Source organism: Bubalus bubalis, chromosome 23 (genome assembly GCF_019923935.1).
Source record: "Bubalus bubalis isolate 160015118507 breed Murrah chromosome 23, NDDB_SH_1, whole genome shotgun sequence".
NCBI lineage: Eukaryota > Metazoa > Chordata > Mammalia > Artiodactyla > Bovidae > Bubalus > Bubalus bubalis.
This window is the reverse complement of record NC_059179.1, coordinates 47,711,806-47,736,355: the sequence shown is the minus strand read 5'-3', so window position 1 is coordinate 47,736,355 and position 24,550 is coordinate 47,711,806. Positions and strand designations below refer to the sequence as shown.

Below are 24,550 nucleotides of genomic sequence, written 5' to 3'. Positions count from 1 at the left end.
CCAGCTCAGAGGAAGAACTGGGCAACCCTGCCAACAGGGACCTGTCCGCGCGCCGACACATTCCTCCCCCACTTTCCTGTCCAGCCCTCCGGGCCTCACTTTCTTGAGTAAACATTCCCATCAGAAAATAGAACCATCATCTCCACTATGGAGTTTATTTAGCGTAGTCCAGCTCCAGCTGAAAATCCAAGGAGACCGTCGTTCATATGAGCCTCAGCTCATATCCAGAGTGTGGGCGAGATCACAGCCCTGGTCCTCCCCGACTTCCGTGAATTAATGTATTCCACATACAATCTTCTCCCGGTCAGGAGGGAATCCAGTTTCATGGAGGTCCTTTTAGCGGAGGATTCATCAAACCCGAGTATATGCATATGGTATGAACCTCAGATCCATCATCTAAGCTGTTGGTTTTAGTCGAAATGTCAAGAAATGATTTAGTATAAAATCCGCCACCAAAGCATTTATTAAAAAATCTTTTGCTGCTCTTCATCTACAAACATTTACTACCCTGCATACAAATGTCAGCAGTTCAGCCTAATATACTTCTTCATTTATTTACTGTTCATTTCTGCTGGATAGAAGCCAGAAACACGACTTCACCCAGCAGACTGCAGCGCGTCGCAGGGCTGGAGAGTGCTTCTCGCCACCCCTGATGTCAACTAATCCATCTTATCGGGACTCTGTTGGGTATGAAGGTCGTGCCTTCTTTGTAGAGTGGAGTCCTCCTCACACAGAGGTTTTATTTAAAGATGGAAGTTTATCAATGTATTACCAGGACTTTCTGGAAGACGTAAATAAATGAAATGTAGATTTGACAGCTAAAAGTCGACCTTACGATGTCGACTGTGCTTTCCTGCAAATACAGAAGGTGTAAAAGAAAACAAACCTGCCGATTCCCTGCCTCGCGGTTCACAGACCCTGGATGGTCTCCCGTGATCGCATTTTGTGTAAAGCAAATTCTCCAAGTCGAGCACGTTCCCATGGAACCAATGGAATCCTGCAGTCGGGAACGAGGCCCTCCCTTGAAGACCAGAAAGCAGGGATCCTGCCAGAGGCCTGACTAGCCTGTCGAGGTCACGCAGCTGGTTGGTGACAGCAGCAGCCCTAGAACCTTGGATTCATGGTTTTCGATTAAACCTGTGTCATCTGGCCAGGCTGCAGGGGAGGGAGAGCGGATTCCAACAGCCAAGAGTGCGGCCAAAATAAGCAAACAAATATAGGCCGTTGAAACTCAGGGGGAGCTTGGATTTCAGAGCCTCAATTGTAAGCAGCGAAAACCACATTTCACCTCCAAGTAACCCTCATCTGCTTTCTATCTTCCAAAGCTGCGCTGGTCACGTCATCCTTGCAACGGGTTATCGATGCCTTTATGACAGGACCCGTGTACTCTAAATTGGCAAGGCAAGCATCCAGCTGTTAAAAAACACTCCGAAGAAGAATGGGTTGCTAGCAAGGAAGGCCAGGAGAAATGTCCAGATGCGTTGGCCACAGGGACGCCGGCTTCAGTATAAATGCACCCCGAGGACCAGCTTCGAAATCCAACGATAAACACACACACACACACTTGCACTCCTGCATCTGGGGGTGCCTCTGGCTCATCGCTGGAGCAGACTGGACCGGCCCTCACTCCCGCAGGTCCTGCGCCAGCAGGGACGCGATCAGGCCAGAGTTTGGCCTGCTTCCCACTTGTAAATGCTCCGCAGATCAACCAGGGGAACAGAGGGAACGCGAGGGTCAGCGGGGCCCAAGCCGGGCCCAGAGAGCTTCCTTACTGCCTCCTGGGGTGAGCTGGGCTGGAGGCAGTCAGCATGTGCCTGCATCTTGGTGGACACAAAGCTGGAACCCCCTTCTCCCCAGGCCAGCCCTGCATTTCTATTTAATTCCCTTTTCCTAAATTCCTCTTTTCCCCTCTCTCTCTGACCGGCCTATGTGATGAAACAGCAGTTCTGGGCATTTTACTGAACTAATTCACTCAACCCCCCACTCTCTTGGAAGCAGGTACGCCTGTTCAGAGGGGCGTGTTCTTCCTTTCCAGCCCTTCCCCAGACCGAATGGTCCTGGAAACCCTGTGCGGTGTGCCTGCACCACAGACCCACAAGCTCAGAGAGGTGAGGCTCTGTCCACCGTGCTCACTGCTCTACCCCAGGGCCCAGGACAATCAAAAAGTGCAGGAGCAAACGAAGCCCCATAAAAGTGCAGGAGCAAATGAAGTCCCATTTCACAGATGGAAAACCGAGGCTCTGAAAAGTTGTAGATCCCAGTCAACCCAGGTAGGAGATGGGAGTCAGGAGGTGAGGTCAGGAGCAGTGACCTTCATCTCTGTCTGCTCCTTGGCAGGACCTGGGGGTCCCCAGACTGGGTCCTTGCGCTCTCAGATGCCACATGCAAGGGGCAAGCCCCAAGCATTCCTCTCTATCAACGCAGGTCATTTCAAGAGCGTCCAGCTCTGCTCATGAACTTGGTGCCTGCCTCTCCCGGCTTATTCTGGACAAGGAGCTGTCTGGGATTCGGTGCCTCCCCAGCCCTACCCCCTCAGGGCAGGCGTGATCTCAAGCTGCTCCCAGCCCATTTCCGAGGGGCTTGGGTGCCTGAGCACCCTCCGGAGCTGCCCGACTCACGTGAGCTATTTCTAGTGTGAAATACATTTGTAGCACTTAAAGAGAGCAAGCTCAATTATTTAACTCTACCTAGATTTAGTTCAAATATGAGAGTTCCAGTGTACATCTGAGACTTCTGGGAAATTGATTTTTCTGCTTAAGATCATTTCATAGGGTTTAGCATTTAAACCAAATCGGGCGCAAACTGATCTCCTAGTAGATACTGAGCTTGTTTTCTTTGTTCTAAAGACCAGCCCGAGAGAGAGTCCTGCTCCCGCCCGGACGCTCATCATACGCACTTTATGACTCTAACAGACCACGGCAGCCCACCGAAAGTCATCTCTAAGGCAGCCAACTCCGTCTTCTCTCACGGCGGGACTTTCAGAGCCATGGTGTCGAGGGAGGGCCCGAGAGGCAGCAACAGCGTTTAGCACTCAGCTGACCTCCCATCCACCCTCCAGGATGCCTGCTGGAGCCAAGCGTGTTTGGGTTGTTTTTTTGTTTTTTTTTTTTCCTATTTCTCAGCCATTTTCAAGTGATTTCTTTAATTTCCTCCTGAGAGTAAAGCACTGATTGACCAGGGATTGCAAACTGAAACCTCTCATCAGCAAATACCACTGACAGCTCAGGATGGAAAAACATCCCTGAAGCTTACGTTGAAGTCCACAATTAAAGTAGCCGGGGGTAGTCAGGTGCTCCAATATTTAATGTAAACTGCTTTTCAGGTTCTTCAGAGGAGAAAGAAGCTGTGTGATCTGATCGTGAGGACAAATGCTCTCAAATAACTTCCCGAGGATGACAGCTTTACCAATGGAAGTGATGAGATTTTACATGAAGAGAATCTGTAAGTCTGTTTTTTAAAGAGCAAGAGCACACAGCATTGTAAATCAACTATATTTCAATTTAAAACAGAAAACAAGAACAAACAGCAGGAGGGGTGGAGGGGTCAACACCCAGTCATGGAGTCCCCAGTCTCCTTTTCCTGCAAATCATTCCTGGGTGAGTTTAAATAGGGCAAAAAAGTACTACGTTAAGGCCATACTAAAAAGTTACAGTTATTCTAATTAAAGAGGAAACAAGAGACTGCAGTGAATGGTTGGGAAATGGCTTTGTAGACAGCATTCAAGCAGAATCACCCCAGAGTCAGGGACAGAATGAGCTGGGTGCCTCTCCAGCCAGAGGTGGCTCAGGGCGTGAACAAGGCGAGGGCTGGCCCTCTCCTGGGGGAAGTGACGCCTGGCAAGGACAGGCTGGGGTCTGGCACACACAGGCCTAAGCCCTCCCGCACAGAAGCACCAGTGCCTGACAGTCACGATTACGTAACACTGTTACTGTTAGCACGTGTAAAGCGTGCAGCACTGTGGCTGGCATCCTTTTTTTTTTTTTTTTTTTTTGGCTGTGCAACGTGACATATAAGATCTTAGTTCCCCTACCAGGGATCGAACCCACAGCCCTTGTATTGGAAACACAGAGTCTTAACCACTGGGCCACCAGGGAAGTCCCATGACTCATGTGTTTAAAAGGAAAAAAAAAAAAAGCCACAGGGTCAGTTCCTGGTGCCCGCACGTGCCCATCTCCTCCCATAGGTGGGATGGAATCTGAACACCTGAACTTCCCTCTGAAAGCCTCCGATGAGCCAACGACCAGTGAAAGCCTTCACCTTATGAGTGGCTGTAGAGAGGGGCTCAAGGACAAAGCCGGGATGGGGGACTGTGAGGTCTCAACAGCATCGTTCACCTGACCCAGGCCACGGGGCTAGGCTCGGAGACCTGCCCTTTAGAGAGGTGGGGTCCGACCGAGTTTCCGTGACGACAGAAGTGTTCTTCATCTGTGCTGCCGGACCTCGTGGCTGCTGAGCCCGTGAAAGGTGGGGAGTGCGACTGAGGATCTGGGTATTCACATTTCAATTAATTTCTTTAATCCATTGATAATTAATCAGCTAGTTGATTACATTTAAACAGCTAGCTGTGGCTGGCGGATGCTGTATTGGAAGTAGCCTGGACGACTTCTTGCCAGGAGGACTGGCAGGTCTGAGCCCCAGGGTGGTCTGAGATGCTTACAGGCACCAGGCAGGAGGCCACTCCTCGCCTCCTCTCCCCAACCTTCCCACCACCAAGCAGGATCTCCTCCCCCAGCTTGAGAGCGTACACATGGAGCCCTGCAGACCCCAGCTTCCAGCCCCTCCTGCCAGGGGACCCCGAGGCAGCCAAGCCTGGCACAGCACTTGATGCTGCCAATTAAAGGGCCTGGCTGGGCCCCATGCAAGCCAGGCAAGATCTCAGGAGGGCTCCCACAGCCCCCAGGCTGGTGGACGCAGCCAGGTCAGCCTGTCTGCCGGCCAGCCCACATCCTGCTTCCATCAGTCCTGCCTGCTTCTCAGGAAGCCCTGCTGCCCTCCTGGGCCTCCACGCGGGTGCTGCTGGCACAGACAGGCCAGAGCGGCTGCCACGCCCACTCCTGGAGGCTTACACGCCCGCCAGCACACACACGGTCCACACGTGCTCACACACACATGCATAAATCTGCAGCAGCACATGCGTGGGCAGCCAGGCGCACACAGGGACACACGTGCTCACAGGCATGCACACACGGACACGTGTTCACACAAGCACTCGTCCTCACACACACTGACCCTGACCTCTGCCGCAGTGACACAGGGAGACCAGTACTTATCCTACGTGAGCCTCGACTTCCTCATCTGAAAGACAGCGATAAATCAGTGTTTTAATAGTATTTAAAAGGGTAAATAATTTACCCTTTTGGGATGTTGTAAGCCTTAAATAAGATCACAGAGCATGGAATGCACAGCGGTGATGATGGTGGCGGAGGTGATGATGGTGATGATGATGGTGGCGGAGGTGATATGCTCATTAAGGTGACAAGGAGCAAAGGTGACTCCTGGCTGAGCCCCTTTCGGAAGCTGCCCTGTGGTTCTTTCAGCTTGGCCGTGGATTTGTTTTCTCTCTGCGTGTTTCCAGCACCTGAACTCACAGGCTCTAACTTAGAGGTGGTTCAGGGAACAGGATGAGCCCAAAATTCTGAGACTGGTTGCATGGATAGGGGTCAAAGCTTGAACAAAGTTAAATTTCAAAGGGCAGGAAATCTAGTGCAATTTAGAGTTAAGGATGGGGCTTCCCTGGTGACTCAGATGGTAAAGAATCTGCCTGCAATGCAGGAGACCCAGGTTGGGAAGATCCCCTGGAGAAGAGAAAGGCTACCCACTCCAGTATTCTTGCCTGGAGAATCCCATGGACAGAGGAGCCTGGCGGGCTACAAGGGGTGGCAAAGGGTCAGACACGACTGATGCAAAGCTGAGCACACACACGCGTGTGCATACACACACACACACACACACAGGGCTGAGGATGCGGCAGACCATAGGAGGTGTTTAGAAATACACTGGAGTGGAATCACCTCCTCTCATTGGCCCTTGGCCGGAGTCCCTGAGGCTCAGGGACAGTCCCTCCTCCTCGCCTGAGTCTCAGCATCCAGGGTGAGCTGGCAGCTCTGAGCCGCCCGGCATCACTCCTCCCAGGAGAGCCCTCCGAGCCTCACAGCTGTTCAGTCCCCAGCACAGGTTCACTTGACACACGCTCTCCCCCCTCACCTCACCTGGCCGTCATCACCTGGGCCTTCTGCCTGTCCCTCGGGTGACTTCTGGTTTCCACGCCTGAGCTGGATGCGCTTCCTGTGTTCACCCCATTATCAAGGAGGCTGGAAAGGGGCTGAAGGTCATTTCATTCACCAAAATTCCTCCTAGGGACAATGCTCTTACAGGCTCACCTCAGAGATACTGCAGGTTTGGTTCCAGACCATTACAACAAACCGAATATTGCAATACAGAGAGTCACACCAAAATTCTTTTGATTTCCCAGTGCATATAAACATTCCCTTTACCCTATACTGCTGTCTGTTAAGTGTGCAATAGCATTATGTCTAAAAAACAACATTCAAACCTTACTTTAAAAACCCTTTATTGCTAAAAATGCTAAACATTATCTGAGTCTTCATCAAATTGTAATCTTTCTGCTGGTGGAGGGTTGAACATATTGTGAGAATTACCAATATATGATACAGACACAAAGTGAGCAAATGCTGCTGGAAAAATGGTACCAAATAGATGTGCTCAATGCAGGATGGCCACAAACCTTCAATTTGCAAAAATCGCAATATCTGTAAAGTGCAATAAAGTGAAGCATAATAAAAGGAAGGGTGCTCATACAGAAGAAATACCCTGGTAGCTCACTTGGGGCAGAAAGCAAGCTCGCGTAACAAAAGGATGCAAAGCTGTGCATGAGGGTGGGGTCCCGGCACTGGGGGGGCCCTTCCTTATGCTGAGTGCTGAGTGCATCTGCAAGCTTTGGGGACAGGAACTGGGGTCAAGCTGATTAAGGAGCTGATTGCAATCCCATGGACTGAAGCCCGCCGGTTTCCTCTGTCCATGGGATTTTCGAAGCAAAATACTGCAGTGGGTTGCCATTTCCTCCTCCAGGGGATCTTCCCTACCCAGGGATCGAACCCACACCTCTTACATCTCCTGCATTGGCAGGCAGGCTCTTTACCACTAGTGCCACCAGGGAAGCCCTGATTAAGGAGCCAGGAATCCTACTTCCCAAGAGAAATCCCCAAGAGAAGCAGGTGGAGCAGCTACATGGCAGAGGGTCCAGAGAAGAGTCCATGGAGTGTGTGGCAAGAAGGGCCTCAGGCTGTGAAGTTGTTCCCTGAGTGAGCAAGGCAAATCCCCAAAGAAACCTTTACTAACCTGTGTGAGATTCACTCGGGATCCTGTGGGGATGATACTTCTGGAGACCCAACCACAGCCGTCAACACCACGACTGCGTTTTGCTGCCAGGAAGGATCAGGGCCAATCGTCAGCCACTGAAGTCACACGGTAAAGGGACAGCTGCCACTTGGGCCCCAATTCTAACCTCTGTTTACTCTGCTTTCTGCATCATGCCAGTTGAATTGCATCACCCCCCCAAAAATGTTCAAGTCCCCTGGGACCTGAGAATGTGATCTTCTTGGGAAACAGAGTCCTTGCAGATGTCATCAGGCTGTGAGGGGGTCCTCCAGGAGTAGGCTGGGCCCTGCTCCAGCAACGGCCTCGCTCACCAGAAGAGGAGAATCTGGGCAGGGAGATGCAGGCAGGGAGAGTCCCATGGGAAGAGGGAGATGGAGGCTGGAGGGATGCGGCTGTGAGCCAAAGCTCACCAGCATCACCAGGAGCTCAGAGACTGGACCGCAGGCTGTGACAGCAGCCACAGGAAGCTGCCCCACAGGGCTTCCCACACGGACCTGGCACCCAGTATGGGCTCTGTACATATCTGTGGAATAGAGAGGAAAAGTGTGCAGTTTTATAGAAAACTTGGGACTACAAGATGCTTGCGAAGGGCCAGCTGGCAGCTCCCAGTCTGCTCCTTAACTCCTGGGCCTGGACAGAATCCTCAGAAGGGCCCCCCAACTACCTGACCACCTCTGCCCCCATCCCCCTTCACTTCCCCTCCCCCTTCACCTCCCCTCCCCCACCCCCCACTCCCCTCCCCCTTCACCTCCCCTCCCCCACCCCCCACTCCCCTCCCCCTTCACCTCCCCTCCCCCTTCACCTCCCCTCCCCCTTCACCTCCCCTCCCCCACCCCCCACTCCCCTCCCCCTTCACCTCCCCTCCCCCTTCACCTCCCCTCCCCCTTCACCTCCCCTCCCCCACCCCCCACTCCCCTCCCCCACCTCCATCTAATCACAGTCCTTGCGGCAGCTGCACAGACTGGTTGGTCCAAATCACTTGTTCCTTAGCCTCTTCCAGAATTCATCTAACCTTCTCACTTCTGAGAGTTTTCTCACTAACTGAAACCATGTAAATCAAACTACTCCATGGAATCCTCCTAACAGATATCTTATATAATCCCCTCCCTTTGAGTGATAAGATACATCTTAAAAATTCTCATCACAAGAAAAAGGACATGTAACTCTGTGAGTTGAGGTATGTCCCCTAGACTTACCCTGGTGATTACCTTGCAAGGAATACACAATCATGCCCTTCCATCGTCCGCCTCAAACTTACACAATATTAAATGTCAAATTATAGCTCAATAAAACTGGGCTGGGGGGCTAAGAGAGGACCTACTATTATGTGAGTAGATCCAGTGGATCAAGAAGGCATCCCTCCTTCATTCCTACAAGAGCAGCAGGAGAGTCAGAGCGGCTGGAAGTTTCCTGGTTCAGTTCCAAAGCAGAGGGGCCAAGCTGCAGCCTGCGGGCCACATCTGGGCACTGTCTGCTTTTGTACGGCCCACAAACTAAGAATGGTTATTACATTTGTAAATGGCTGAAAAAAATCAAAAGATGAATAATATTTCATGACACATGAAAATTATCTGAAATTCACATTTCAGTGCCCATAAATAAAGTTTTATTGGAACAGGGCCACACTCGTTCATTTACAAATTGTCTGCAGCTGCCTCAGAGCCTCGGTGGCAGAATGGAGTAGCTGAGACAGAGAGGGGATGGCCTGCAAACCGGAAACACTCATCATCTGGCCCGTTACAGAAAAGCTTTGTGGATACCTGCTCTTGATGCTTTAAAGGACCCTTCAAACTACCGCTGTGGGCCCAGCCACACACTACCCACAGGTGAGGCGTGAGCAGCTTGGGGTGACCAAGCAAAGCACAGCACACTTTTCTAGGAGAGTTCCAACATTTTCTTACACCACATACTGTGAAGATGGCTAAATGATCTGCACACACACAGTGACTCTTCTATAGAAGAGAGAAGAGAATCTGCTTTGTCTTCCTGTGCTTAATTGCTTGGTCTTGTCCGACTCTTTGCGACCCCTTGAACTGTAGCCCGCCAGGCTCCTCCGTCCATGGGATTTCCCAGGCAAGAATACTGGAGTGGGTTGCCATTTCCTTCTCCAAGGGATCTTCCTTACCCAGGGATCAAACTAGTGTCTCCGGTGTCTCCTTCATTGCAGGCACATTCTTTACCCACTGAGCCATCAGGGAAGCCCTGATATTTTGTCTTTCTACATATAATTAGAAATTATTTTAGGAAAAAAAACAACACCGAATATTTGGTGCCCTATAGTCATCTCTGTGCTGTGACAGAGAGATCTCACTCTCCATTCAGAGGATTTTGGAGTTTGGGAGGAGGTTGACAACATGAAATGACAGCCCCTCAATCACTCTAGGCAAAAGACCAAGGAGACGACTTGGGAAAAGCCAACGGCCAGTAGAGTCTCCTATGAGCTCCAAGGGACACTTGCACCTTCACTTCTGACACAGCCATGGACTCTCAAATAAGAAGCGTAAGGCAAGAAATTAGCATCTTAAAAAAAGAAGATAAAACCATTTGGAGCAACATGGATGGACCTAGCGGTGATCACACTGAGTGAAGTAAGGCAGACAGAGAAAGACAAATATCGTGTGATACCGTTTGTATCTGGAATCTAACAAAAGGATACAAGTGAACTTACTAACAAAACAGAAATAGAGTCAGACATAGAAAACAAACTTAGGGTTTCCAGGGGGTAAGCGAGGGGGAGGGATACATTGGAAGATTGGGATTGACATGTAAACACTTCTATACATAAAACAGATAACTAAGAAGGACTTACTGTGCAGCACAGGGGACTCTACGCAACACTGCAGTAACCTATATGGGAAACGAGTCTAAAAGGAGTGGATACGTGAATCTGCAGCACTGATTCACGTCGTTGCACATCTGAAACTAACACTACAGTGGAAATCAACTACACTCCAACAAAAATTAATTAACTTATCACGGGAAAAAAGTTAAAAAAAATAAGTAAATAAAAACAGAATATGAGACTCTCACCAGAGAGCATAGTCTTAGGACGGTCCCATCAGTGTTTCTGCAAAACATTTCTGTTCTGAGCACTGTAATTTGACCCTTGATACAGGAATGCCAAAAGATAAAACCCTGGAGTCAAATCGGGCAGAAAGCAGATCAGGTGTAATTTTCTTTTGCAATCTGAACAAAAGACATTTTCTAACCAAGCCAAATAAGGGGGAAAAGAGTTATATAGATAGATACAGAAACGCACACATAAACGTGCTTCATGCGAAATTTCAAATGGCTCAGTGACAGCTCTGAGAACCTGTCTGGGGATCATTTTATGGAGAAGCAGTCAGAATGCAATCAATTAGAAAAGCAAGAAGGATGTATGTTCTGTCATTTCAGTGGGAAAATGGCTGCTTGATTTTCCTTGGCGTGCTCCCTCATAACCACTTTGAGGACCTCTCAGCTGAGAAGGGGAACCCACATCCTGAAGCTTCCCACATGTTCCTCCCATCAGCTACAAGTTCATCTTTCATCATCTAAGTGGAGCGCGTAGAGGATGCGCTGGGAGCCTGGAGAGGCTTGCAGCCCCGCCTTCACCGCTCTCAGGTTGCCTGCTGTGCGTGCTCAGCCGCTCAGTCGTGTCCGACTCTTCGTGACCCCATGGGCTGAAGCCCACCAGGCTCCTCTGTCCATGGGATTCTCCAGGCAAGAATACTGGAGTGAGTTGCCACGCCCTCCTCCAGGGGATCTTCTGACCCAGGGATCGAACCTGCGTCTCTCATATCTCCTGCACTGGCAGGAGTGACTTCTCCGCGACTAGTGCCATCTGGGAAGCCCGGCTCTCAGGGTGTCTTTGAGGAAATCACATCATCTCTTTCCTTGTGCCTCAGTGTTCTCACCTGTGCAATGGGAGTGAAGCCCCCCCCCCCCCACCGCTTCCTCCATCTCGGGCTGTGGAGTATCTACTGAGACTGAAGGAGTGAAGTTTGTTCAGCAAGGAGAATATTCTTGTATTTCTCTGTGAATGATGAATGATGCGTGCGTGCTCAGTTGTGTCCACCTCCTTACGACCCCATGAGTGGTAGCTCGCCAGGCTCCTCTGTCCACAGGATTTTTCTGGCAAGAATACTGGAGTAGGTTGCCATGCCCTCCTCCAGGGGATCTTCCTGACCCAGAGATCGAACCTATGTCTCTTGTCTCCGGCCTTGGCAGGCAGATTCTTTACCACTAGTGCCAGCTGAGAAGCCTGTATTTCTCTCTAACAAAAAGAAAGCCTAGAGCAGGTTGGAAAGCACTTCTGAGTGTTGATACACGGTAGGTTCCAGTGCGTCTATTCAGCCTGAATGGAGAATGCATTCACCACATGGAGACAGGTGGGCGGACGGCTAAGCATACAGACAGAGTGCATCTTGTGGCCACTCTCTACCCTCCAGGAAAGTGTGAAGGGCCTAGAAGCCATCAGAGTCTGTTTTTCTGCTGCCTCCAGCCATAAAATACTCACAAAACAAGAAAACTACATTGACACAATCCCCCAGATAGATCAGAACAGGAGAGAGATTTTCATGGGCAGACGGGAGCCGAAAGCTGAATCTTCCTAATGGTCAGGATTTATATCAACCCAGAGTATCTTAAACATCTCAGCTCCAGCAAAACATCAGATAAAAAGTGGGCCAAGTCATTGGATTTGTGAGGCCATCTGAGGGCTTGGCCAGGCCAGGTTCAGAGCTACACCAGAGGAACATCTCATTGGCAAGGGCTACTGTGGGCTTCCATGACCTAATATCCTATGAATTGAGATGTTTTAAATGTATTAAACATTGGTCCTTTTTTTTTTTTTTTTTTAGAAATTACACTGACAGAGGCTTCCTTAAACATTATTTGAATAAAGCCTCATTACTCACAGTCCAAAGAAGTTCATTAGAAGGAGATGGCTTTGGAAAGGAATCAAGAAGCTCCTCTTTCTTCTCAGCAGTGAATTACATTAGCTACTTCCTAGTTATTTAAATCTTGAAATAAAAGATGTAAACGCTGCAGTGACATCTTAAGATCATTGGAAAGGCAGGTCTTGCATGCACAAAAATGCCCAGCTGGTCTGCAGATAAAACAGATTGATAATTAGTTGCAAAATGTAACATTTCATCAAGAATATTTTGAATAATCCAATTTATCTTTGTCAGATATGCAGCACATATTTTTCCGGGGAGCAGCTTTGTTCTTTAACATAATATTATAATTTCAGGCTGCTAATGAAGGCGCCCGCCGGCCGGCCGGGCCTTGATGTGCGGCGTGGCGGGGAGCGCGCCGCGGCCGGGGGACCCGAGCGCCCGAGCGCGCCGCGCCCCGCTGCCGCCACCTGCGCGCCGCAGAGCGGGCTTCGGGCCGCGGGCCGCGGGCGATCAAAGGGCCGGCGGGCGGCAGGGAGGGCGCCCCTGGCGGGCAGAGCGCAGGCCGGCGGGCGGGGGCTCCATCGACTCCGGCTTCTAATTAACCGATGCAAGCACGCGCTCCCCGACCCCGACCGTGATGGCGAAGGCGGGTGGGCGCGCGTGCACGCTCAGGGGTGGTGGCTTGGCCGCCGGGCATCCCCAGGGGCGCGACCCGGGGGTGCACCCTGCGTGGCCTGAGCGGGGATGGGAGCGGGCAAGGAGGGATGCCGCCGCCTCCGTGGTCTGCAGGAGCTGCAAACTCATCTTCAAGGGCTCTAGGAACCCCTGGTGCCAGGAGACAATTAAGGCCCACGTGCTGGTCGATCCTTTCTAGGGGCAATTTATCACTTTACATAAGGCCTGTTGGAAACGCCAGGACGCCCGTGTTTACATGGATGAGTGGGAGCTACTTAGCATAAAGTCTGGAGAGCCCAGGAGGCAGCCTCCTCTTCAGACCGAGAGAGGCCGGAGCGCTCTGGAAGAGAGCCCCACTGAGATGCCTTCAAACTACAATGTCCTCCCGGGGCCCTGAGGCCATGGCACGTCCAGGTCACCCATACCCTGGGAAACAGTCAGGGGAGGAGAGGCTGGCTGGGTGCAGGTGAGGTGTTGGCAGAGCCTGGAAATTAACTCACCACAGGAAGGGGCCCAGAATTTGGCAAAGCAAACTCCAGGGCCAAGAGTATCCTTCCCTTTTGTCTGCACAAATAACCACCCGCTACATGCTATGTGTGGTGAAAGTTTCTTTCATTTAAAGTGTATCATTTCAGCTCTCTGACAATCTAAAGGGGTAGGATGGGGTGGGAGGTGGGAAGGAGGCTAGACAGGGAGGGGACATCCATATACCTGTGGCTGATTCATGTTTATGTGCGGCAGAACCCAACACAATATCTTAAAGCAATTATCCTCCAATTAAAAATAAATTTAAAAAAAAAGAGAAAAATAAAATGTATCATTTCAGCCACATGTTTGCAAACTGAATTCTCCATTGTTCTACCCCTGCTGGAGTTGTTTGGTGATATTTGGTATTTTCAAAAATAAATTCAATTCCTAGGCCATGATTAGAGCTCTCTATGCCTTAGTTCAGAAATCCTGATCAATAAGAAACAGATGCTCCTTTCCTTATTGTCCCCGTTTGAAAGGACAGTGCTACCTGTGTCCGAACATCCTACAGCACAGGTTTGATGACCCCGAAGTGTCCAGGAGGCAGACATTCGTCGCGATGCTGATAATGAAGAATAGTAAACTTGAGTGGATTCAGCAAATTCAGAAGGCTTTGAAAGATTGACCTGCTCATAAGACCAAGCCACGGGGTCGCTCACTCGGAAGATCGCTCCATGAGGAGGTCTTCTCTGCATTCAGCTACTTCTGCTCTTGTAGTCCAGGAATATTTCAAATGCTTAGCGGTCTCGGGGACCACAGTCAGCATGGTGGGCTGAGGCTATTGATTTCACCTCTCCCGCTACGTGCATTCCTTAAAGTACACGGTGAGTGTCATTCAGCCTGCGGGGGGCAGGGGGGGGGCGCCTGCCCTTTGGAGGGTGCTGACCAGTCAAGCTGTCCCTTCTTACTTCTATTCCTTCCAGGCTCCTTTTGTTACCAGCCTTCCTGGTAATTATGTCTCTTGTCCAGATACAAAGGTCAGTCCAATGTCATCTCTTTTCCTGGATGAATTCTGACTGTTCTTATGTTCTCTGGGGTTCTGATCACCTAATGCTGCCCTTGGAGGCATGTTTTCTTCTCTGCTCTCCCTTCTGCAAAGCCACTGGAGCAGGAGAGAGCCTGGAAAGCTCTAGAGGATGGGTAGGAGGGCAGGGTCTCTCCGGCTTCCACGCCTGTCCCTGGAGGCCCTGCATCACCCCCACTCCATTCCCTGCCCTGGCCGGGGGGCTCCTCGGAGTACCATGGAGGAGAAAGGTCACCCCATGTTAGAGGTAGACTGGTGTGCGCTCCTCTGTGGGACCATGACCCTGGCACAAACTGCTAGGGGACTTGCCCAGGCTCCGTAAGCAGCTGTTAACGTCCTTTAAGAAGCCCATCCGAAAGGTTGGAGAGACCCCCTCGCTTTATGTCACGGCTGGTCAGGTCCACCAGCCGCAGTCTAAGTCCAAAAGGGCCACTGCAGCATGCCCGCAAGAGGGGGCCCTGGGGCCCAGCCCTCGGCTTCCAGACAAGTCAGGGACCCTGAGGTACCCCTCCTCAGACTGGGCCAAGCACCCTTGTGAAGCCTCTCCGCCCGTGTGTCCTGCTGGGCAGGGAGTCCCCAGGGCCCAGGCAGGGTACCTTGTCTCTGACTCCCCAGTGCCTGCATCGGTTCAGCCACAAAGCAAATGCTCAGTGAGTGCTAAGTGGCCAGAAGCAGAACCAGGACCCTCAGGGCCAGCAGACAAGTCAGTTCCCCTTTGGGTATCCCCAGCACAGAACGTGCCTGTGTGCTAAGTCGCTCAGTCATGTCCAACTCTTTTACAACCCCATAGCCTGTAGCTCCTCTGTCCATGGAATTTCCCAGGCAAGAATACTGGAATGGGTAGCCATTGCCTTCTCCAGAGGATGTGCCCAACCCAGGGATCAAACCCGCGCCTCCTGCTTGGCATGTAGATTACCCCTGAGCCACCAGGGAAGCCCCAGCACAGAACAGACTGGCACAAACAAGACCCCCACAGCCCCATGAGCACCTAAGAGAATCCCACCCACGCTTGACCCACCCAACAGACAGAACAGACAAGCACCATCAGCAGACCCCTGTCAGCAAAGGGCAAATCCTGAAGCAGGACATGACTGCTCCTGAGGGCTTCTGTCCACCAGCCCAGGAAGGGAGCTGCCCACAGGCAAGTCTCCTGGGCCCTGTGTCTTCCCAGGCCTCCTGTCCCCAGAGCCTGCGCTGCTCAGAGGCCTGCAGTAACTGCCCAGCCAGACTTATCACTGGTCGTCAAAGCCCCACATGCAGCTGCCCCAACAAATCTTTCTTTATTATCTCCCTCCCCTGTATGAACCGTTTCCGAGATGAGCAGTCCTCTTCACGGTCTGAGGCTCCCCGCCCTGAAGGTCCTCCTCTTCCCTCTAAGCCAGTCTCTGTCCTGCCCGCCAAGCTAGGCTTAAACCCTTATGGTCCCCACCCCTGTGAGTTTCACAGCACCTCGAACGCCCCACAGCCGTGGACCTTCCTCACCCGCCTACTTGCTCTTTCTGCAGCAGGTAGACCCTGCATCTCTGTAGCCTCGGGATCTGTGCACAGGGGCAAACCTACAACCATCTGGGGAGGGGGTGGTTGGACGGCCGCCTGCCCGCAGTGTAGGCACCAGGCAGGGTTGAACAGAGCGGTACACAGTGTGGGGCCTGGTCTGGACTCCTTGGCCTGTTTCTCCCCCTTATATGTTTTTATGCATCCCTAAACCAAAGATCCCTCCTGTGACCCTCTTCTCAGAGCCCCGATGGCTCCGTTTCCTACCTCTTACTTTCTTTCTCCATCCTGGGGGATAAATAAAGATCTGGTCATATCAATAGGGCCACGCCCCCAGCATGGCACTGGGGCCCTCCAATCTGGCCAAAGCCAACTTCTGAGCCCTGTCTGAGGGTTCAGCCTCCTAACCTGACCTTGGCCACACTAGGTTCAGTCCAGCTCTCACCCGTCCCTGCCTCTGCCCCATGGCCTCTGCTGGAAACGCCATTTTCCCCTCCTTTCTCTGCCTTTGATGCCATGTACATTCCACAGGCATCATGCTTGGGTCCCCTGACCCTAGCACCCAGCAGGCATTATCTTGTGGCTCAGCTGTGTTTGGTCGTTATGTGGCTCTCAGAACCCACATGGTGTCTGGCCGGTTCCTGCAGTGATTAGTGGGACTTTCTCTCTCTCCCACTGGACTCATCATTTCATGAAGACAGAAATGAGGGGCCCTGTTTGCTTAGCACATCCTAAGCCTCAGTGAAAATTTTCTGGATAAAGAAATGAGGGCCTCCAACCAATAAAAGCCTCCAGCTGGGCACAGTGGAAAGGTGTCCAGCATATTAGGTTTGCCAGGCAGGGAAGAACAGAGCGGTAAGCGGTGCAGGGCCATGGTCTGGAAGCCCAGCTCGTGGACCTCAGGCTCGTGGACCTCTAGATGTTAAGAAGGGAAGAACAATGAAAAACAGCTCAGTGTATCACAGAAATAGTAATTCATGTGAGTTTGGGTATGAAAGTGAACTAAGGTGAAAATAATTTTTTCTTGGATGTCAAGCAAATTCTTTCACAGTTCTCCTCAAAAACCCCAAGCTAACTACACTGAATAATAAAAAGCGGAGCAAACATCAGTGATGGAGTCCGTGTTTTCTCTTTTAGGCACACATTTACTCAAGATGACAAGGTGGCCATGCTTCCATGACTGTCCTTCGGGGCCCCACGGACCGTTGTTGAGCAGATGGCTGAGTCCCCACAGTGCTCCCTGATGGGGGCAGCCTGACTCAGAGGTCCCCGATCCAGGGCCACCTACCCGTACCTGGCAGTGATGGGTCCCCCCAGAGTGGCTTGCTCCAAGGCACCCTTGCCTTCAACTAGGTCATGGGCACTTGGTGAGCAAGACCCTGAAGCCCACTAAGTGCCTTGACCTTTGTTTATAGAGTATTCATGGAGCCAGCAGCAGAAGCAGGCCCGTGGCAGGAATGGTAGAAAGGACAGCTAAATGTTGAAGGTTCTGGAAACCTTCCAGAAAGATTCAGCAATACAGGCTGCTTCACAGATCACCCTGGGAGGCCCAGGCAGATTCTTTTCCCTTCCCACCTGTCCCAGGCCCTCTCTCTGCATTCATTCAGACCACCATCTCTGCCATGAAGTACCCTTCTCCCCAGGGCTCCTTCTAGAAAAATTCTTCTCAGTCTTTAAGGCCTACATCAGGTTACTACTCCTGCTGGGGAGGCTTTCCCAGATGCTTCCAGTCTGCTTTTCTTTCTGCACTCCCACAGAAAGCTGTACCAGCAGCTCACCTGTGCACAGGTATGTGTCGGTGAGGCTTCTCCTGGGGCTGGCGTGTACGTAGCTGTCTCACGCGCCAGGGTTGTGCTTCTAAAGACAGAGGAGCCACGTTGCCTTCATCACAGCATCACCAGGGCCTGGCAGCATCTCAGCAGGGTCAGGCAGGTATTCAAAAGATGCCTGGTGAAGAATTGAAAGAGACACGTGTACCCCAGTGTTCATCGCAGCACTGTTTATAATAGCCAGGACATGGAAGCAACCTAGATGTTCATCATCAGATGAATGGATAAGAAAGCTGTGGTACATATACAGAATGGAGTATTACTCAGCCATTAAAAAGAATACATTTGAATTAGTTCTAATGAGGTGGATGAAACTGGAGCCTATTATACAGAGTGAAGTAAGCCAGAAAGAAAAACACCAATACAGTATACTAACGCATATATATATGGAATTTAGAAAGATGGTAACAATAACCCTGTATACGAGACAGCAAAAGAGACACTGATGTATAGAACAGTCTTTTGGACTCTGTGGGAGAGGGAGAGGGTGGGATGACTTGGGAGAATAGCATTTAAATATGTATAATATCATATATGAAATGAGTCGCCAGTCCAGGTTCGATGCATGATACTGGATGCTTGGGGCTGGTGCACTGGGACGACCCAGAGGGATGGAATGGGGAGGGAGGAGGGAGGAGGGTTCAGGATGGGGAACACATGTATACCTGTGGCAGATTCATTTTGATATATGGCAAAACCAATACAATACTGTAAAGTTAAATAAAATAAAATTTAAAAAGAAAAACAATCAGAATTAAAAAAAAAAAAGCTTGGTGAAAAGGAGGGAAGGGAGGGCAGAAGGAGGGATAAGGATTTGAGAGTCACCTGAGGCAGGTTCTTCTTGTTCCTAAGTTATTGGAATTCTAACTGTAACCCTAACCATAACCCTAATTCTTGTAGGTCTGCTTGTCTCTTGAGTTTTTATCTTAATTTTTTGTGTCTTAATTTTATCAAAAGCAAAAAAAAAAAAAATCAAGGGCTTTTTGCTTGTTTTAACTGAGATGTAATTGACATATAACACTGTATTAGTTTCAGGTATATAGCATACTCCCGGAGAAGGCAGTGGCACCCGGTCCAGTACTCTTGCCTGGAAAACCCCATGGACGGAGGAGCCTGGTGGGCTGCAGTCCATGGGGTCACTAAGAGTCGGACACGACTGAGCGACTTCACTTTCACTTTTCACTTTTCCCTTTCATGCATTGGAGAAGGAAATGGCAACCCACTCCAGTGTTCTTGCCTGGAGAATCCCAGGGACGGGGGAGCCTGGTGAGCTTCCGTCTATGGGGTCGCACAGAGTTGGACACGACTGAAGCAACTTAGCAGCAGCAGCAGCATACTCCATATCTGTATATACGGTGAAATTATCACCACAGTGAGTCTAGTTAATATCCATTACAGTACTCAAGTATACATTTTTTTCCAGTTATTTTCATTCAGTTTTTTTTTAAGCAAATGAATATACAGTGAGTATTTTCGCTGTCACAAAAGATGAAAATGTCTTACACCCTGGGCCCCTACCCTCAACTACCCAAAAAGAGGTCAGACCCAAACATCCAGGCTCAAGGCTGTAGAAAAATGAGAAATCAGATCTTGGATTCAGGGGCTAGAGTGCTAGGTGGACCAGAGCCGAGCAGGGATGGATGGGCTCAGACAGGTACACACAGATGGAAGGAGCACAGCCCTGAACCCGAGCGCAGAAATCAGAGAGGAGAGGGCAACAGCCTCGAGCTGCAGTGGCCCTGGGGGCAGGCACGCTCTGGCACGAAGCCTAGGGCCCCCACACTGTGCCCGAGCAGAGATGCCCAGCTCCCTCCAGGGACAACACCGACACAGAGCGGCCTGGCCCAGGGAATGGACTTCCGGGCTGGGCGGAACCCCGCTGAGCCTTGTGCCCTGACCAGCCTGTGATTCGACCCCCTGTCCACACTGTTATTGTTCAGGCACTCAGTCGTGTCCAACTCTCTGTGACCCTACGGACTACAGCACACCAGGCTTCCCTGTCCTTCACCATCTCCCAGAATTTGCTCAAACTCATGTCCACTGAGTTGGTGATGCCATCCATTCAACCCTGTCCACAACACCTCCCCAAGTTTCTTTCTGCTGCTGAGAAGCTGGAGATGCTCCTAGGAGCCTGGCAGAGAGGGCTGGGAGCTGAGTGCCTGACTTCCCGTCACCCGCTCCCAGGGCCCCCAGCTTCTCTCTTGCAACTCCTTGTATGTCTTCTTTCCCTGTGCCCGCACAGCTGGCAATTCTTTCTGCAAGCATCCCTTTGCTTGTTTCATTTCTGTCGCTCAGCTGACTGTAAATCCAAGGGGCAGGGCTGGTGCTATCTCATGCACCCCAGTCTCTCCAGGAGACACAGGCCCCAGTGTCTCCAGAGCCTGACACACTACTCCACATACAGTAGGTGCTGAGGGGATGCTCACTGCTTGGAGCCATAGCTCTCTCCAGTAACTAGTGTCTGGCTTTGCTCCCTCTGGAGACAGAAGGGAGGTCCCAGCAAAGCCCAGATAACGTCGGGGTTGGGACGATGCCTCTTGTCTTTCTCAGAAAACATCTTACATGGAGCAGATTTCATCACTTGCACAACACAAATGATTTCAGCGGCTCCTCCAAATATAATTTTCAAAATACAAATTAGTAGCGCCATACACATGGATAAATGTCTCACTTGACTCTTCGATGCCAAGGAAGGATCCAGTGTGAGCCGCCCAGCTCAGCAGGGTGTCTGCGTGCAGATTATCAGCAGGGCAGGCCCTCTGGCCTGGAGGGGAGTCACCCTGATTGCCCGGAAAAGTTGGGCCACCGCAAATCTCTGCTCATGTACACAGTGGGAATGTGCATAAACAAGACACAGACAGCCCCAAACGCCGAAATTAAAGAACTGTTTCTTTCCAACAATTTGGTCTGCAGCTCTGACTATTATCTGGGGATAAATCAGTTTGCAGCAGCCGTAGACAGCCATTTCCGTGAGAGTCCTGCGCAGCTTAACTGGAGAAGCGTGTTAAAAGTTAAAGGACCTTCATCACATTAAGAACATGAATTTTTCTAACCATAAATTTATTTCACTGAATTCCTGAGCCATAGAGTCACCCTACACTCTTCCTTGTAAATCAGAGGGGGTGTACCCACTTCCTGATGTTTGCCAATTTGCTGTTTTTCCTGTAATTAGGAAAAAATGCAACTCGCTAGAGTTACAAGCCCAGAGGAGATCGCAGGATTGAGTTGAGTTGTTTAATATCTGCCTGGACTCGATGCTTTGTAAAGAGGGGGGTGGGAGGTAAAAGGGCAAAAAGAAATGATTATCTAAACACAGGGTGATAAGACCTAACATCAGACGTGGTCACCGGGCCCCTGAGAGTGGCTTTGCTCTGTCCCCCTAAATGCGTGGGGCCATCCATTTACGACACTTAGTAGAGAGAGGACGCGGGGTTAGGAACATTAAAGCTAACAGAAGTAAAACTTAAAAGTCCTGGGGAAATGTGTCTGTTTCCAAGTGTGTGGAAAGACCCCAGACTAGGACGCAGAGCCAAAGTGCACCCCAGAGCGTCCAACCCAGGTCTTTCAGAAACGCCGTGTGTGAAACCTCCACACCCTTGTTTTGCAGGAATTATGACACGAGCAGAACTGACAATAGGCCCGTGGCAGCAGCTTGAATCTCTAATGGCCACTGGAAAAAGGATCCCTTTACACGCACGTTTATCCTGAAAATGAAAATGGTTTCCATACATCAGATTTTCTTTTTTTAATCCTTCAGGACATATCCTAACCTCTGATTTGTGGCAAAGACAGGTGTCCATTTTGGCAAATATACCTTCACCAAAATCAGCTACTCACAAAGGGTGTTATTACAAGCCGAATAAACACAAGCTGGTCATTTCATACTTTAGTTATCCCTACAGATGCTATTTTATAGGAATTACTTTCACTGTTTTTGAAAAACACATTTGTATCCATAATTATTAATAAAATAAATATTAATGAAAATGTTAAAAAACAACAAGGGTTTATGTAGCCAGGAGAGTCCTTTGACATGGTCTGGTACATGGCAGGGACTCAATAAATATTTGAAGAATTAACTTAAAATGAATTGAACCTCAGACTTTTTTTTAAAAGCTATATCATTTTAGTTCTACACATAAAAAACACTTTCATTTCCATTCATTCTAAAAAAAAATAAAAACAAAGAAGCCCAATAATCCCCCTTAATTTTAATCAGGAGATAGCAAAAAAGCAAATAACAACCACAAACAAACAAGAGCCATTTTGTGGAAAATTGGAACACAAAGCACTCTGCGTGATAAGACGCATTTCCTTCCTTCACTGCCCACCCCGGTGTCCGTCCCCCCAATAATTCTAGAGGCGAGCAGAGCAGACCTTGCGTCTAATCGTCCTAATGACCCTGGCCTTCATATTTAAAATGTCATTCAGAGGTAGTTTCGGGTTGGCAGCTGCTAACGGGAAAGAGCAATAAATAATACTCCTTCCATTTGCACACGAGCCCTGCGCACGGAAGCCTCTGGAAGCGCATTTGCAGCAGAACACCTTGGGACCCACTATAGGAATGCCACCCCATTTGGTGCCAGGCACCCCGCACATCCGCTTTTAGGAGGGGAGTGGAGAGCAACCTGCCCAATTGGAGTTACAAGGGAATTTAGGAAGACAGAATGTAATTACCTGAACTGGAATCCAGCCAAGGCACTGGGGCTGCTAAAAAAAAAAAAAAGTCAAGGAAAAAAAATAACCTTAATTCTCTTAGCTGATAAAAGCCAAGCAGGCTTCTTTCTGCTTATGCTTTGGCAGCATAAGGTGTTTAAATCATCACCAAACAATAAATAAAAATAAAACTTTGCAACGTCTAGCAGGCCCCTCTGACACACACACACACACACACACGAGCTCACTGCAAATTCCTTTGTCCGTGGAGGTGGGTAAGGCAGCCGTGAATCTCCGGGTTCATTTCCTTTCACTTTCAGGCTCTGTGTTCAGTTGGCGCCGAGGGAGACTGACAGCAGATTCTGCCCACGGGACGGCCGTGCCACCCTCTCCGAGAAGCAGAACCCAATAAAGGGAGAGGGTCAGGCAATACCCTCCCTGTTTGCTGATTTTTCTCTTTCCAATCTGGGCTTAATTCTGATGAAACCAAGTGAATAAAATAATCATATCGCATCGGGGATGTGAAATTTTAGAGAGGTCTTTAGTGAAGTCTCTCTTTTTTTTTCCTGAGAAGGAAAGACATGGACAAAGGAAGATGGCAAGAGAGAAACTGATCTCCGAAGGCCAGGAGGTCGTCTACATGCTTAAAATGTTAATCAGTTGGCTCCAGAGCCAGCTCCAGAGGACACGGTCCCATAACATCCACGGCATGAGCAGGATTTCCTCAGGAAAACGTGTCCCCTCTCCATTTCATTAAAAAGCAGAGGTGTTGTTGCCGCGGCTCCAAAGCCTTGCCTGGCTATCTGCTCCCAATCCCCACTGCCCAAGCGTAGCCAATGCCTAAGGATCCAGCTCCCATCACCGTGGCAGGAAGTTGTCAACACGAAAATTCCAGTTAAGCTTGTGGTTGTGGTTTTCCCCGGAGGGTTAAACAAATGTGTCCAATACGACACCTCAAACTTTCTGGGGATGGTGGGGGGGTGGTGCATACACATTTGTATGGCCCAGTAGACCAGAGTCATTCCTATAAAAGCTACTGAACAAAGAAGTCCAGGTGACTAATTCATTTTTAAACTGGAAGGGCCATGGCTTTTATATCCTGAGACCGGTGAACACTAACAGAATTAAAGTGGAAAATTCACCATTTCATCTGATTCTCTAACATGGCCGTCAGGTCGAAAATCTCCATCATTTACAGACATAGTTTTGAACTGTTTTCCAGCAAGTGAGGACATCTGCACATTTTTTTTTTTTTAAGAAAAAAGATATGGAATCCATAAATGTGAAGTGTGAAATGAGGGGAGCGCAGAGAGGAGGAACAAAAGCAGACCTGGGGACTGGCGGAGGCATTCCTCTGCACGCACGCTCTGGCCTCCTTCCAAGGCAAGGAGTGCCCGGGATAACTAGATTAACCCCCCAGCCTCATTGTTCAATTTTGCAGAACTATAAGTATCTCTATGATCCTTGATTGAATTAGTTTAAAATTTTAAAACAAAATGCCCTTACTAATATGTTTATATTCCTACAAATCTATGCTTCTGAGAACGGGGGGAAAAAAAAGTAGGTTTTGTGCTCAGCTTGGAATCAATTGCTAAGCTGTTTAGGGGACGTTGGGTTTTGGTGAGCTTCAGTGAACCCTTGTGGTTGCTCAGTTAGCACAGTGACAATCCCCTGGGAAGGGGATGGTGGTTCCTCCCACCGGTGATACAGGCCAGGTGGGGGCTCAGAGGACGGCAGAAGCAAGGCCCCTGAGTTCTCTCCAATGATTCCAAGAAGCTGCTGAATTTTTAGGAAAACGTAAACTCACCCTTGAAAGTCATACCCATTTGGTTTCTAGTTGGCATACAGAGTACCAACGCCACCATGTACGCCTTTCTCCTGCATGGAGTGTTCTTGGTGCTTGGGATGTGTCTGTGTTTCCAGACTTGTGGGCCCCCAACATGGGCCACCCTGATCTCAGCCCTGGCCTGAAATGAGCAGTAAATGGATGGAACAGACACCCGACCTGCACCCACACCCACAAAATCAGGGTGGGAAGGAAACGGAGGATGGAGAGGGTTTCT

General features: G+C 49.9%; 1 long non-coding RNA gene across 2 annotated transcripts; it reads right to left on the bottom strand.

Annotated features, from left to right (window-relative positions):
* Positions 1–6,574: 6,574 nt before the first annotated feature.
* LOC102395990 lies at positions 6,575–23,348 on the bottom strand. 2 transcript variants are annotated; one of them, XR_006547952.1, is made up of 6 exons: positions 22,736–23,348; positions 22,509–22,541; positions 17,781–17,949; positions 12,297–12,487; positions 8,720–8,920; positions 6,575–7,921 (listed from the first exon to the last, which is right to left on the bottom strand). It is a non-coding gene; the product is annotated as an uncharacterized LOC102395990 (long non-coding RNA). The 2 variants fall into 2 exon arrangements; XR_006547951.1 differs by lacking the exon at positions 22,509–22,541.
* Positions 23,349–24,550: the final 1,202 nt, after the last annotated feature.